This window comes from Mirounga angustirostris, unplaced genomic scaffold, assembly GCF_029215605.1.
Source record: "Mirounga angustirostris isolate CCGP_5_RB_7025 unplaced genomic scaffold, mMirAng1.0.hap1 SCAF_10, whole genome shotgun sequence".
Classification (NCBI taxonomy): Eukaryota; Metazoa; Chordata; class Mammalia; order Carnivora; family Phocidae; genus Mirounga; species Mirounga angustirostris.
The window spans coordinates 99,335,201-99,351,273 of NW_026991718.1; the positions used below are offsets into that span (position 1 = coordinate 99,335,201).

Below are 16,073 nucleotides of genomic sequence, written 5' to 3' on the forward strand. Positions count from 1 at the left end.
TTCAAGATTGTTGATTAAAGTATTTAGATTGTCTCTGGTGTCAAGTTACATCTGAAAAATTATCTGTGAAGGAATTATTTTGTACCATGTTACAGGTAACTTTAAATTTATTTTCCACTATTATTCTTAAGAGTTCTAAAATTTATGTAGAAAGTTTTTTAGTAAGAAATGATTTAGTGAAATGTTAAAAAGAAAATATCTTCAATTTTATAAAAATTTTTGTATATTGTAGATATCGAAGCAGAAGAGCTTAGTAAAAAGGAAAAGGAAAGAAATGCCACCAAACAGGTAAATATTTTGCTAAACCATTATATTTCTCTAGTACAAAATTTAGGCTATAGGCATTATACATAGTATTTATTCAGCATGTTCAGAATTTCTTAATCAAGTAATTATACTGGCTGTTGTTTCTATTCTTTTTTTTTTTTTTTTTGCTTCGTTGTCAATCAATCAATAATTTTTGTTCATTCACTCAAATACTTACTCATTCCACTGTGAGAAGATAAGAATGTTATCCCTGAGCTTTCTCATAAGCCATGACTGCCTGAGGTTCTAAATATTAAAACAAAAAGGACAGAAACCAGTCTGGCTTATAGTCACAGGTGCTTATTAAACTTTATTAACTTCATGATTTCTTCTAACATCTTGGAAGTAGGGGAGTCAACATTTTCAGTCTGTTCTCAACCCAGCAACAATTATTGATCCTATAAATGTAACTCATTTCAAGTCACTCCTTTACTTGAAACCCTTTCATGGCATCCCATCTCACAGAGTAAAACCAGTGCCTTACCTATTAGGCTCTGTGGTCTGACCCCATATTTCTATTCTGACATTATCTCCTACTACTGTCTCCTTTACACCATTCTGGACACATTGGGCTCTGTGCTATTCCTCAGAAACCCCAGGCATATACCCGCCTTTCTGCTCTTTCTGGCTGGAACATCCTGGAACCCAGATAACCATGTGGCTTCCTGCCCTCACCTTCTTCAGATCTTTGCTCAACTGTCATCTTTTTGGAGGGTCCTTCCCTGACCATTCTGTAAATTTGCAATCACACCATTTAAAATTGCAAGCCCTATCACAATACCTTTTGTCTGTCTCCCTTCCCTGCTATATTTGACCTCTCAGAGTTATCACTGTGTAACATGTCATATTTTGTTATGTTTGTTCTCATTCTCCCTCCACTGGAATACAAATTCCATGGGAGCAGGGGTTTTTGTCTGTGTTGATCACTGCTATTATCCCAGCAACTAGAACAGTGTCCCACACATAGCAGGCACTCAATAAATGTTTATTGAAGAAATCAATAAATCTTAAATCCTAATTAAATAAGTAAACTTTGAAAAAATGTTTATATAAATTAAAAATTCCTCCTTACATCACCACATTTTCTAAACTCCTCCAAATTTAGCTGTTCCCCATTACCCTAACCAAAACATTCCATAATCAGCAATGGGATTATTATCTGCAGAAATAGAAGTGACCTTGGCATAAGCTCAGAGTTTATCCTTAGACAAGTAGAAGCATCAGGTCATCTGGCTTTCCCTTGTGGGCTCTTGATATCTTGTGATATGCAGTGCCTGCTCAATAACATATGAAAGCACCCTTTGTAATTAAGGAGCTCCATGAGATCGAGGGCGCTGAACATAGGTATCCTCCCCAATGCCCAGCATGAATCAATGAGGCCCATATACTAAATACAGAAAGGACCCTAGCCCTACCCATGTAAAGCCAAGCAAAAAATACATAAACTATACTAAAAGATCTCAGAATGTGGAAAAAACAAAAGCACTATCTTCATGTCAAAAATGAGAAAACAGAGGGGGAGGAGCAAGACGGCAGAGGAGTAGAAGACCTAAATTTCATCTGGTCCCACGAATTCAGCTAGATAAGGATCAAACCATGCTGAACACCTGTGAACTCAACAGGAGATCAAAGAAAAGAATAGCAGCAACTCTCTGAACAGAAAAGTGACCACTCTCTGGAAGGTAGGACATGCAGAGAAGTGAATCCAAGGTGATATTCGGGAGGATAGACGGCGGGGAAGGGGGCTTCCATCAGCCGCTTCTGGCAAGTGATAGAGCAGCGGAGCACAAAATCAGAACTTTTAGAAGTTGGTTCTGCTGAGGGATGTCGCTCCAGTGGCTCAGCGAGGGGTGGAACCCTCTCTGGGACAGTGTGGTCTCAGGACCCTTGGGTTCACACAAAGACCAGGGCTGCCTGAGTGCAACAGAGCTCCCAGGCATCGGAGTAGGGAAGCCGGCTGCAGAGATGGAACCGAGGAGTGGGCTCTCAGCTCGGGGTTGCCATAAACCATGATCCGTGGCATAGTCGGGCCACTGCTCTTCCAGCAGGGACCCAACAAATGGCAGATCCGGGGAGACTTCTCTTCCTCCCCTGGGAGGAGCGGCGTGGGAGCGCACCGCAGGGATCTGCTGGGTTTGGAGACTCCACACGGGTTCCTGCGCCAGAGATAGAAATGCTCGGTCACAGGCCAGGTGAGCACAGAGTGCAGCTGGAGACCGGGGAGACGGGAATGACTGCTTTTCTCTGGGGGCTCACTAAGGAGTGGGGCGCCAAGTTCTTGGCCCTTTCAGGGCAGACATTGAGAGGCCGCCATTTTCACTCTCGTCCTCCAAAGCTGTATGGAAAGCTTGCAGGGAACAAAAGCTCCCAAGAGCAAACCCAAACAGATTACTTAACCCGACCTGGCAAGGATGGGGCAATTCTGCCTTTGGCAAAGACATTTGGGAACCATGGCAACAGGACCCTCCCCCAAAAGATCAGCAAGAACCACCAGCCAAGAGCAAGTTTACCAATCAATGAGAATGGCAGAACGCCAGCACTAGGGGAATACAGCACATAGAATTCATGGCTTTTTTCCCATGATTCTTTAGTCTTTCAAAGTTAAAGTTTTTTTTAACTTTTTCTTTTTCTTTTTTTTTTTTGAATTTTTCTTTTTCCCTTTTTCAACCAACATCTTACCAATCCCTTTTTTAAAAAAATCTTTTATTTTTTCATTTTTAGAGTCATATTCTATCCCTTCATAGCAGGTAACCTTATTTTTGGTATATATATATAAGTTGTTCTCTCTTTAAAATTTTGGGATACAGTGTATTTTAACAGACCAAAATATACCCTAAATCTCTAGTGTATAGCTCTGTTCTAGTCTCCTGCCTGATCACATTCTCTCCCTCTTTCTTTTTTCTTTTTAAATCCTCTTCGTCCTTTTTTCAACCAACTTCTTATCTTATCAATTCCTATTATAAAATCTTTTATGCTTTTCATGTTTACAGTCATATTCCATCCCTTCATCGTACTTACCCTTATTTTTGTACATATATAAGTTTTTTTTCTTTAAAATGTTAGGAGGTAGTTTCTTCTAACAGACCAAAATACACCCAAAATCTAGTGTGGGGCACTGATCTATGCACCAGCCTAATCATATTTGATCATATTCTGTTTTTTTGTTTGTTTCTTTTTATCTTTTTCTTTTTTTTTTACTCTTTTTTCTATCTTTCCCTTTCTTTTCCCCTGGTTTCCAGTCTCTTCTGTTCGTGTAGTGTATATTATTCTGGGGTCATTGTTACCCTGTTAGCATTTTGTTCTCTCATTCATCTACTGTCCTTTGGAGAAAATGACAAGATGGAAAAAATCACCTCAAAAAAAAGAACAAGAGGCAGTACCGACTGCCAGGGACCTAATCAATATGGACATTAGTAAGATGTTGGAACTAGAGTTCAGAATGATGATTTTAAACATACTAGCTGGGCTTGAAAAAAGCATGGAAGATATTAGAGAAACCAACTGGAGAAATAAAAGAACTAAAATCTAACCAAGTCAAGTCAAAAAGGCTATTAATGAGATGCAATCAAAAATGGAGGCTCTGACTGCTAGGAAAATGATGCAGAAGAGGGAATTAGTGATATACAAGAATAAATGCTGGAAAATGAAGAAGCTGAGAAAAAGAAAGATAATCAACTACTGGATCATGAGGGCAGAATTCGAGAGATAAGTGATACCATAAGATGAAACAACATTAAAATAATTGGGATCCCAGAAGAAGAAGAGAGAGAGGGACAGAAGGTATATGGGAGCAAATTATAGCAGAGAACTTCCCTAATTTGGGGAAGGAAACGGGCATCAAAATCCAGGAGGCACAGAGAATGCCCCCCAAAGTCAATAAAAATAGGTCAACACCCCAACATCTGATATTAAAACTTACGAGTCTCAGAGACAAAGAGAAAATCCTGAAAGCAGCTCGGGATAAGAGATCTGTAACCTACAATGGTAGAAACATTAGATTGGCAACAGACCTATCCACAGAGACCTGGCAGGCCAGAAAGGACTGGCAGGATATATTAACAGCATTAAGGAGAAAAATATGCAGCCAAGAATACTTTATCCAGCTAGGCTGTCACTGAAAATAGAAGGAAAGATAAAAAGCTTCCAGGACAAACAAAAACTAAAGGAATTTTCAAACACAAAAACAGCCCAACAAGAAATCTTGAAAGGCGTCCTCTAAGCAAAGAGAGAGCCTAAAAGTAACATAGACCAAAAAGGAACACAGACTATATACAGTAACAATCACCTTACAGGCAATACAATGGCACTAAATTCCTATCTTTCAATAGTTACCCTGAATGTAAATGGGCTCAATGCCCCAATCAAAAGACACAGGCTCTCAGACTGGATTAAAAAACAAGACCCATCGATATGCTGTCTGCAAGAGACTCATTTTAGAACCAAAGACACCCCCAGATTGAAAGTGAGGGGGTGGAAAACCATTTACCATGCTAATGGACACCAAAAGAAAGCTGGGGAGGCAATCCTTATATCAGACAAATTACATTTTAAACCAAAGACTGTATTAAGAGATGAGGAAGGACACTACATCCTACTTAAAGGGTCTGTCCAACAAGAAGATCTAACAATTGTAAATATCTATGCCCCTAACATGGGAGCGGCCAATTATATAAGGCAATTCATAACAAAAGCAAAGAAACACATCAACAACAATACAATAATAGTGGGGAACTTTAACACCCCCTTCACTGAAATAGATCATCTAAGCAGAAGATCAACAAGGAAGTAAAGACTTTAAGTGACACACTGGACCAAATGGACTTCACAGATATATTCAGAACATTCCATCCCAAAGCAACACAATACACATTCTTCTCTACTGCACATGGAACATTCTCCAGAATCGATCACATCCTAGGTCACAAATCAGGTTTCAACCAGTACCAAAAGGTTGGGATCATTCCCTGCCTATTTTCAGACCACAGTGCTTTGAAACTAGAACTCAATCACAAGAGGAAAGTCAGAAAGAACTCAAATACATGGAGGCTAAAGAGCATCCTACTGAAGAATGAATGGGTCAACCAGGAAATTAAAGAAGAATTAAAAAAATTCATGGAAACCAATGAAAATGAAAACACAACTGTTCAAAATCTTTGGGATGCAGCAAAGGCAGTCCTAAGAGGCAAGTATATAGCAATACAAGCTTTCTCCAGAAACAGGAAAGGTCTCAAATGTACAACCTAACCCTACACCTAAAGGAGCTGAAGAAAGAACAGCAAATAAAGCCTAAACTCAGCAGGAGACGAGAAATAAAGATCAGAGCAGAAATCAATGAAATAGAAACCAAAAGAACAGTAGAACAGATCAACGAAACTAGGAGCTGGTTCTCTGAAAGAATTAACAGATTGATAAACCCCTGGCCAGACTTATCAAAAAGAGAAGAGAAATGACCCAAATAAATAAAATCATGAATGAAAGAAGAGATCACAACCAACACCAAAGAAATACAAATAATTCTAAGAACATATTATGAGCAACTCTATGCCAGCAAATTAGATAACCTGGAAGAAATGGAGGCATTCCTAGAGATGTATCAACTACCAAAATTGAACCAGGAAGAAATAGAAAACCTGAACAGACCCATAACCACTAAGGAAATTGAAGCAATAATCAAAAATCTCCCAAAAACAAAAGCCCAGGGCCAGATGGCTTCCCAGGGGAATTCTACCAAATATTTAAAAAAGAATTAATACCTATTCTTCTGAAACTGTTCCAAAAAATAGAAATGGAAGGAAAACTTCCAAACTCGTTTTATGAGGCCACCATTACCTTGATCCCCAAACCAGACAAAGACCGCATCAAAAAGGGGAATTACAGACCAATATCCTTGATGAACATGGCTGCAAAAATTCTCACCAAAATACTAGCCAATAGAATCCAAAAGTACATTCAAAGGATCATTCACCACGACCAAGTGGGATTTATCTCTGGGCTGCAAGGTTGGTTCCACATCCGCAAATCAATCAATGTGGTACAATACATTAATAAAAGAAAGAACAGGAACCATATGGTCCTCATTAGATGCAGAAAAAGCATTTGACAAAGTACAGCATCCTTTCTTGATCAAAACTCTTCCGAGTATAGGGATAGAGGGTACATACCTCAAAATCATAAAAGCCATCTATGAAAAACCCACAGCAAATATCATTCTCAATGGGGAAGAACTGAGAGCTTTTCCCCTAAGGTCTAGAACACGGCAGGGATGTCCACTATCACCACTGCTATTCAACATAGTATTAGAAGTCCTAGCCACAGCAATCAGACAACAAAATGAAATCAAAGGCATCCAAATTGGCAAAGAAGAAGTCAAACTCTCACTCTTTGCAGATATGATACTTTATGTGCAAAACACAAAACACTCCACCCCAAAACTGCTAGAACTCATACAGGAATTCAGTCAAATGGCTGGATATAAAATCAATGCACAGAAATCAGTGGCATTCCTATACACCAACAACAAGACAGAAGAAAGAGAAATTAAGGAGTCGATCCCATTTACAATTGCACCCAAAACCATAAGATACCTAGGAATAAATCTAACCAAAGAGACAAAGGATCTGTACTCAGAAAACTATAAAATACTCATGAAAGAAATTGAGGAAGACACAAAGAAATGGAAAAACGTTCCATGCTCATGGATTGGAAGAACAAATATTGTGAAGATGTCAATGCTACCTAGAGCAATCTACACATTCAATGCAATCCCCATCAAAATACCATCCACTTTTTTTCAAAGAAATGGAATAAATAATCCTAAAATTTGTATGGAACCAGAAAAGACTCCGCATAGCCAGAGGAATCTTGAAAAAGAAAAGCAAAGCTGGCGGCATCACAATTCCAGCCTTTAAGCTCTATTACAAAAACATCAAGACAGTATGGTACTGGCACAAAAACAGACACATAGATCAATGGAACAGAATAGAGAGCCCAGAAATGGGCCCTCAACTCTATGGTCAACTAATCTTCGACAAAGGTGGAAAGAATATCCAGTGGAAAAAACAGTCTCTTCAACAATTGGTGTTGGGAAAATTGCACAGCCACATGCAGAAGAATGAAATTGGACCATTTCCTTACACCACACACAAAAATAGACTCAAAATGGTAAAAAGACCTAAATGTGAGACAGGAGTCCATCACCATTCTAAAGGAGAACACAAGCAGCAACCTCTTCAACCTCAGCTCCAGCAACTTCTTCCTAGAAACATCCCCAAAGTCAAGGGAAGCAAGGGCAAAAATGAACTCTTGGGACTTCAAGATAAAAAGCTTTTGCACAGCAAAAGAAACAGTCAACAAAACCAAAAGACAGCCGACAGAATGGGAGAAGATACTTGCAGATGACATATCAGATAAAGGGCTAGTATCCAAAATCTATAAAGAACATATCAAACTCAACACCCAAAGAACAAATGATCCAATCAAAAAATGGGCAGAAGAGGAGCAAGATGGCGGAGGAGTAGGAGACCTGGATTTTGTCTCATCTCAGGAATTCAGCTGGATAGGGATCAAACCATTCTGAACACCTACAAACTCAACAGAAGATCGAAGAAAAGAAGAGCAACAACTCTCTCATCAGAAAAGCAACCACTTTCTGGAAGGTAGGACGTGTGGAGAAGTGAATCCGAGGCGATATTCGGGAGGATAGACGGCGGGGGAGGGGCCTCCGTCGGCCGCTTCTGGCAAGTGATAGAGCCGCGGAGCACAAAATCAGAACTTTTAAAAGTCTGCTCTGCTGAGGGACGTCACTCTGGTGGCTAAGCGGGGGGTGGAACCCTCCGGGACAGTGTGGTCTCAGGACCCTCGGGGTCACAGAAAGACCGGGGGTACCTGAGTGTGGCAGAGCTCCCAGGTAACGGAGCAGGGAAGCCGGCTGCAGAGGCAGAGCCCAGGCACGGGCTCTCAGCTCAGGGTTGCCATAAACCGTGATCTGTGGCACAGTCGGGCCCCTGCTCCTCCAGCAGGGACCCAACAAGCGGCAGATCCGGGGAGACTCACCTTCCTTCCCCGGGAGGAGCCGCGTGGGAGTGCACTGCAGGGATCTGCTGGGTTTGGAGACTCCACCCGGAGTCGGTTGCCAGAGATAGAAATGCGCGGTCACAGGCTGGGTGAGCACGGAGTACAGCCGGAGACCGGGGAGAGGGGAGTGACTGATGGCTTTTCTCTGGGGGCTCACTGAGAAGCGGGGCCCCGAGTTCTTGGCTCCTCCAGGGCGGAGATTGGGAGGCCGCCATTTTCACTCTCCGCCTCCAAAGCTGTACGGAAAGGTCACAGGAATCAAAAGCCCCGGAGAGCAAACCCGAGCAGATTACTTAGCCGGGAGGGGGCAAGGGCGGGGCAACTCCGCCTCCGGCTGAGACATTTGGAAACCACGGCAACAGGCCCCTCCCCAGAAGATCAGCCAGAACAACCAGCCAAGACCAAGTTTACCAATCAATGAGAACGGCAGAACTCCAGCGCTAGGGGAATACTGGACATAGAATTCATGGCTTTTTTACCATGATTCTTTAGTCTTTCAAAGTTAATTTTTTTTAACTGTCTTTTTTTCTTTTTTTTCTTTTTTTTTATTTTTTTCTTTTTCCCTTTTTCAAACAACATCTTATCAATCCCTTTTTTTAAAAAAAAAACATTTTTATTTTTCATTTTTAGAGTCATATTCTATCCCTTCATAGTAGTTACCCAAATTTTTGGCTTATATATATAAGTTGTTCTCTCTTTAAAATTTTGAGATAATTTCTTCTAACAGATTAAAATATACCCTAGATCTCTAGTATATGGTGTTTTCTATTGCCCTGCCTGATCACATTCTCTCCCTTTTTTTTTCTTTTTTTAAATTCTCTTCTTTCTTTTTTCAAACAACTTCTTATCAATTCCTTTTATAAAATTTTTTATACTTTCCATCTTTACAGTCATATTCCATCCCTTCATCATATCAACCCTTATTTTTGTACATATATAAGTTTTTCTTTCTTTAAAATTTTGGGAGGCACTTTCTTCTAAAAGACCAAAATACACCCCAAATCTAGTGTGTGGCACTGATCTATATACCAGCCTGATCATACTTGATCACATTCTGGTTTTTTGTTGTTCTTTTGTTTTGTTTGTTTTTGTTTTTATCTTTATCTTTTTCTTTTTCTTTTTTTTCTTTTTCTTTTTTCTCTCTTTCCGTTTCTTGTTCCACTGCTTCAGGTCTTTTCTGATTTGTTTAGAGTATATTTTCTGGGGACGTTGTTACTCTGCTAGCATTTAGTTCTCTCATTAATCTATTCTCCTCTACACAAAATGACAAGACAGAAAAAATCACCTCAACAAAAAGAACAAGAGGTAGTACCGACTGCCCGAGACCTACTGAATATGGACATTAGTACAATGTCAGATCTAAAGTTCAGAATCATCACTTTAAAGATACTAGCTGGGCTTGAAAAAAATGTGGAAGTTATTAGAGAAACCCTTTCTGGAGAAGTAAAAGAACTAAAATCCAACCAAGTAGAAATCAAAAAGGCTATTAATGAGGTGCAATAAAAAATGGGGGCACTAAGTGCTAGAATAAATGAGGCAGAAGAGAGAATCAGTAATATAGAAGACAAAATGATGGAAAATAAAGAAGCTGAGAAAAAGAGAGATAAACAACTACTGGATCACGAGGGCAGAATTCGAGAGATAACCGATACCATAAGACGAAACAACATTAGAATAATTGGGATCCCAGAAGAAGAAGAAAGAGAGAGAGGGCCAGAAGGTATAATGGAGCAAATTATAGCAGAGAACTTCCCTAATTTGGGGAAGGAAAAAGGCATCAAAATCCAGGAAGCACAGAGAACCCCTCTCAAAATCAGTAAAAATAGGTCAACACCCCGACATCTAATAGTAAAATTTACGAGTCTCATAGACAAAGAGAAAATCCTGAAAGCAGCTCGGGAGAAGAGATCTGTAACCTACAATGGTAGAAACATTAGATTGGCAACAGACCTATCCACAGAGACCTGGCAGGCCAGAAAGGACTGGCAGGATATATTCAGAGCACTAAATGAGAAAAATATGCAGCCAAGAATACTCTATCCAGCTAGGCTGTCACTGAAAATTGAAGGAGAGATAAAAAGCTTCCAGGACAAACAAAAACTAAAGGAATTTGCAAACACGAAACCAGCCCTACAGGAAATCTTGAAAGGGGTCCTCTAAGCAAAGAGAGACCCTCAAAGCACCATAGACCAGAAAGGAACACAGACAATATACGGTAACAGTCACCTTACAAGCAAGACAATGGCACTAAATTCCTATCTTTCAATAGTTACCCTGAATGTAAATGGGCTAAATGCCCCAATCAAAAGACACAGGCTCTCAGACTGGATTAAAAAACAAGACCCATCGATATGCTGTCTGCAAGAGACTCATTTTAGAACCAAAGACAGCCCCAGATTGAAAGTGAGGGGGTGGAAAACCATTTACCATGCTAATGGACACCAAAAGAAAGCTGGGGTGGCAATCCTTATATCAGACAAATTAGATTTTAAACCAAAGACTGTAATAAGAGATGAGGAAGGACATTATATCCTACTTAAAGGATCTATCCAACAAGAAGATCTAACAATTGTAAATATCTATGCCCCTAACATGGGAGCACCCAATTATATAAGGCAATTAATAACAAAAGCAAAGAAACACATCGACAGCAATACAATAATAGTGGGGGACTTTAACACCCCCCTCACTGAAATGGACAGATCGTCTAAGCAAAAGATCAACAAGGAAATAAAGACTTTAAATGACACACTGGACCAAATGAACTTCACAGACATATTCAGAACATTCCACCCCAAAGCAACGGAATACACATTCTTCTCTAGTGCCCATGGAACATTCTCCAGAATAGATCACATCCTAGGTCATAAATCAGGTCTCAACCAGTACCAAAAGATAGGGATCATTCCCTGCCTATTTTCAGACCACAGTGCTTTGAAACTAGAACTCAATCACAAGAGGAAAGTCAGAAAGAACTCAAATACATGGAGGCTAAAGAGCATCCTACTAAGGAATGAATGGGTCAACCAGGAAATTAAAGAAGAATTAAAAAAATTCATGGAAACCAATGAAAATGAAAAACAACTATTCAAAATCTTTGGGATGCAGCAAAGGCAGTCCTAAGAGGAAAGTATATAGCAATACAAGGCTTTCTCAAGAAACAAGAAAGGTCTCAAGTACACAACCTAACCCTACACCTAAAGGAGCTGGAGAAAGAACAGCAAATAAAGCCTAAACCCAGCAGGAGAAGAGAAATCATAAAGATCAGAACAGAAATCAATGAAATAGAAACTAAAAGAACAGTAGAACACATCAATGAAACTAGGAGCTGGTTCTTTGAAAGAATTAACAAGATTGATAAACCCCTGGCCAGACTTATCAAAAAGAGAAGAGAAATGACCCAAATCAACAAAATCATGAATGAAAGAGGAGAGATCACAACCAACACCAAAGAAATACAAACAATTATAAGAACATATTATGAGCAACTCTATGCCAGCAAATTAGATAACCTGGAAGAGATGGATGCATTCCTTGAGATGTATCAACTACCAAAACTGAACCAGGAAGAAACAGAAAACCTGAACAGACCTATAACCACTAAGGAAATTGAAGCAGTCATCAAAAATCTCCCAACAAACAAAAGCCCAGGGCCAGATGGCTTCCCAGGGGAATTCTACCAAACATTTCAAGGAGAATTAATACCTATTCTTCTGAAACTGTTCCAAAAAATAGAAATGGAAGGAAAACTTCCAAACTCATTTTATGAGGCCAGCATTACCTTGATCCCAAAACCAGACAAAGACCCCATCAAAAAGGAGAATTACAGACCAATATCCCTGATGAACATGGATGCAAAAATTCTCACCAAAATACTAGCCAATAGGATCCAACAGTACATTCAAAGGATTATTCACCACGACCAAGTGGGATTTATCCCTGGGCTGCAAGGTTGGTTCAACATCCACAAATCAATCAATGTGGTACAATACATTAACAAAAGAAAGAACAAGAATCTTATGATCCTCTCAATAAATGCAGAAAAAGCTTTTGACAAAGTACAGCATCCTTTATTGATCAAAACTCTTCAGAGTATAGGGATAGAGGGCACATACCTCAATATCATAAAAGCCATCTATGAAATACCTACAGCAAATATCATTCTCAAAGGGGAAAAACTGAGAGCTTTCCCCCTAAGGTCAGGAACGTGGCAGGGATGTCCACTATCACCACTGCTATTCAACATAGTATTAGAAGTCCTAGCCACAGCAATCAGACAACAAAAAGAAATCAAAGGCATCCAAATTGGCAAAGAAGAAGTCAAACTCTCACTCTTTGCAGATGATATGATACTTTATGTGCAAAACACAAAACACTCCACCCCAAAACTGCTAGAACTCATACAGGAATTCAGTAAAGTGGCAGGATATAAAATCAATCCACAGAAATCAGTGGCATTCCTCTACACCAACAACAAGACAGAAGAAAGAGAAATTAAGGAGTCGATCCCATTTACAATTGCACCCCAAACCATAAGATATCTAGGAATAAATCTAACCAAAGAGGCAAAGGATCTGTACTCAGAAAACTATATAATACTCATGAAAGAAATTGAGGAAGACACAAAGAAATGGAAAAACATTCCATGCTCATGGATTGGAAGAACAGATATTGTGAAGATGTCAATGCTACCTAGAGCAATCTACACATTCAATGCAATCCCCATCAAAATACCATCCACTTTTTTCAAAGAAATGGAATAAATAATCCTAAAATTTGTATGGAACCAGAAAAGACCCCGCATAGCCAGAGGAATGTTGAAAAAGAAAAGCAAAGCCGGCGGCCTCACAGTTCCGGGTTCCAGCTCTATTACAAAGCTGTCATCATCAAGACAGCATGGTACTGGCACAAAAACAGACACATAGATCAATGGAACATAATAGAGAGCCCAGAAATGGACCCTCAACTCTATGGTCAACTCATCTTTGACAAAGCAGGAAAGAATGTCCAATGGAACAAAGACAGTCTCTTCAACAAATGGTGTTGGGAAAATTGGACAGCCACATGCAGAAGAATGAAACTGGACCATTTCCTTACACCACACACAAAAATAGACTCCAAATGGTTGAAAGACCTCAATGTGAGACAGGAGTCCATCAAAATCCTAAAGGAGAACACACGCAGCAACCTCTTTGACCTCAGCCGAAGCAACTTCTTCCTAGAAACATCCCCAAAGGCAAGGGAAGTAAGGGCAAAAATGAACTATTGGGACTTCATCAAGATAAAAAGCTTTTGCAAAGCAAAGTAAACAGTCAACAAAACCAAAAGACAACCGACAGAATGGGGAGATATTTGCAAATGACATATCAGATAAAGGGCTAGTATCCAAAATCTATAAAGAACTCATCAAACTCAACACCCAAAGAACAAAGAATCCAATCAAGAAATGGGCAGAAGACATGAACAGACATTTTTCCAAAGAAGACATCCAAATGGCCAACAGACACATGAAAAAGTGCTCAACATCGCTGGGCATCAGGGAAATCCAAATCAAAACCTCAATGAGATTCGACCTCACACCAGTCAGAATAGCTAAAATTAACAAGTCAGGAAACGACAGATGTTGGCAGGGATGCAGAAAAAGGGGAACCCTCCTCCACTGTTGGTGGGAATGCAAGCTGGTGCAGCCACTCTGGAAAACTGTATGGAGGTTCCTCAAAAAGTTGAAAATAGAGCTACCATATGATCCAGCAATTGCACTACTGGGTATTTACCCCAAAGATACAAAAGTAGGGATCCAAAAGGGTACGTGCACCCCGATGTTTATAGCAGCAATGTCCACAATAGCCAAACTGTGGAAAGAGCCAAGATGTCCATCGACAGATGAATGGATAAAGAAGAGGTGGTATATATATACAATGGAATACTATGCAGCCATCAAAAGGAATGAGATCTTGCCATTTGCAATGACATGGATGGAACTGGAGGGTATTACGTTGAGTGAAATAAGTCAAACAGAGAAAGACATGTATCATATGATCTCACTGATATGAGGAATTCTTAATTGCAGGAAACAAACTGAGGGTTGCTGGAGTGGGGGGTGGGGTGGGAGGGATGGGGTGACTGGGTGATAGACACTGGGGAGGGTATGTGCTCTGGTAAGCGCTGTGAATTGTGCAAGACTGTTGAATCACAGATCTGTACCTCTGAAACAAATAATGCAATATATGTTAAGAAAAAAAAAAGAAGAAGAAGGTAGCGGGAGGGGAAGAATGAATCGGGGGAAATCGGAGGGGTAGACGAACCATGAGGGACGATGGACTCTGAAAAACAAACAGGGTTCTAGAGGGGAGAGGGATGGGAAGATGGGTTAGCCTGGTGGTGGGTATTGAAGAGGGCACATTCTGCATGGAGCACTGAGTGTTATGCACAAACAATGAATCATGGAACACTTCATCTAAAACTAATGATGTAATGTATGGGGATTAACATAAGAATTAAAAAAAAAAAAAAGAAATGGGCAGAAGACATGAACAGACATTTTTCCAAAGAAGACATCCAAATGGCCAACAGACACATGAAAAAGTGCTCAACATCGCTGGGCATCAGGGAAATTCAAATCAAAACCTCAATGAGATACCACCTCACACCAGTCAGAATGGCTAAAATTAACAAGTCAGGAAACGACAGATGTTGGTGAGGATGCGGAGAAAGGGGAACCCTCCTAGACTGTTGGTGGGAATGCAAGCTGGTGCAGCCACTCTGGAAAACAGTATGGAGGTTCATCAAAAAGTTGAAAATAGACCTGCCCTATTACCCAGCAATTGCGGTACTGGGTCTTTACCCCAAAGATACAAATGTAGGGATCCAAAGGGGTACATGCACCCCGATGTTTATAGCAGCAATGTCCACAATAGCCAAACTATGGAAAGAGCCAAGATGTCCATCGACAGATGAATGGATAAAGAAGAAGTGGTGTATATATATACAATGGAATATTATGCAGCCATCAAAAGGAATGAAATGTTGCCATTTGCAACAATATGGATGGAATTGGAGGGTATTATGCTGAGCGAAATAAGTCAGAGAAAGTCATGTATCATATGACCTCACTGATATGAGGAATTCTTAATCTCGGGAAATAAACTGAGGGTTGCTGGAGTGGTGGGGGGTGGGAGAGATGGGGTGGCTGGGTGATAGACATTGGGGAGGGTATGTGCTATGGTGAGCGCTATGAATTGTGCAAGACTGTTGAATCACAGATCTGTCCCTCTGAAACAAATATTACATTATATGTAAAAAAAAAAAAAAAGAAGAAGAAGAAGATAGTAGGAAGGGAAAAATGAAGGGGGGGAAATCAGAGGGGGAGACGAACCATGAGAGACTGTGGATCCTGAGAAACAAACTGGGGGTCTAGAGGGGTGGGGTGTGGGGGATGGGTTAGCCTGGTGATGGGTATTAAAGAGGGCACGTACTGAATGGAGCACTGGGTGTTATATGCAAACAATGAATCATGGAAGACTACATCAAAAACTAATGATATAATGTATGGTGATTAACATAACATAATAAAAAAAATGTACTAAAAAAATGAGAAAACATGTCAGGGTAGACTGCTCATATATCTCACCAACTTCCAAAGGAGTATCTGTTTTTTTAAACTTCCTTAGTACCAACATCATAGAGCTCAGACA

At 40.1% G+C, this 16,073-nt stretch overlaps 1 protein-coding gene across 1 annotated transcript in view; it reads left to right on the forward strand.

Annotated features, from left to right (window-relative positions):
- The first annotated feature begins 237 nt into the window (after positions 1–237).
- SEL1L2 (SEL1L2 adaptor subunit of SYVN1 ubiquitin ligase) overlaps positions 238–16,073 on the forward strand; it is a 110,664-nt gene continuing 94,828 nt past the window's right edge. The window contains exon 1 of the mRNA XM_064572802.1: positions 238–288. The gene's annotated coding sequence lies outside the window, so the exon portion shown is untranslated. The remainder of the gene's footprint in view (positions 289–16,073) is intronic.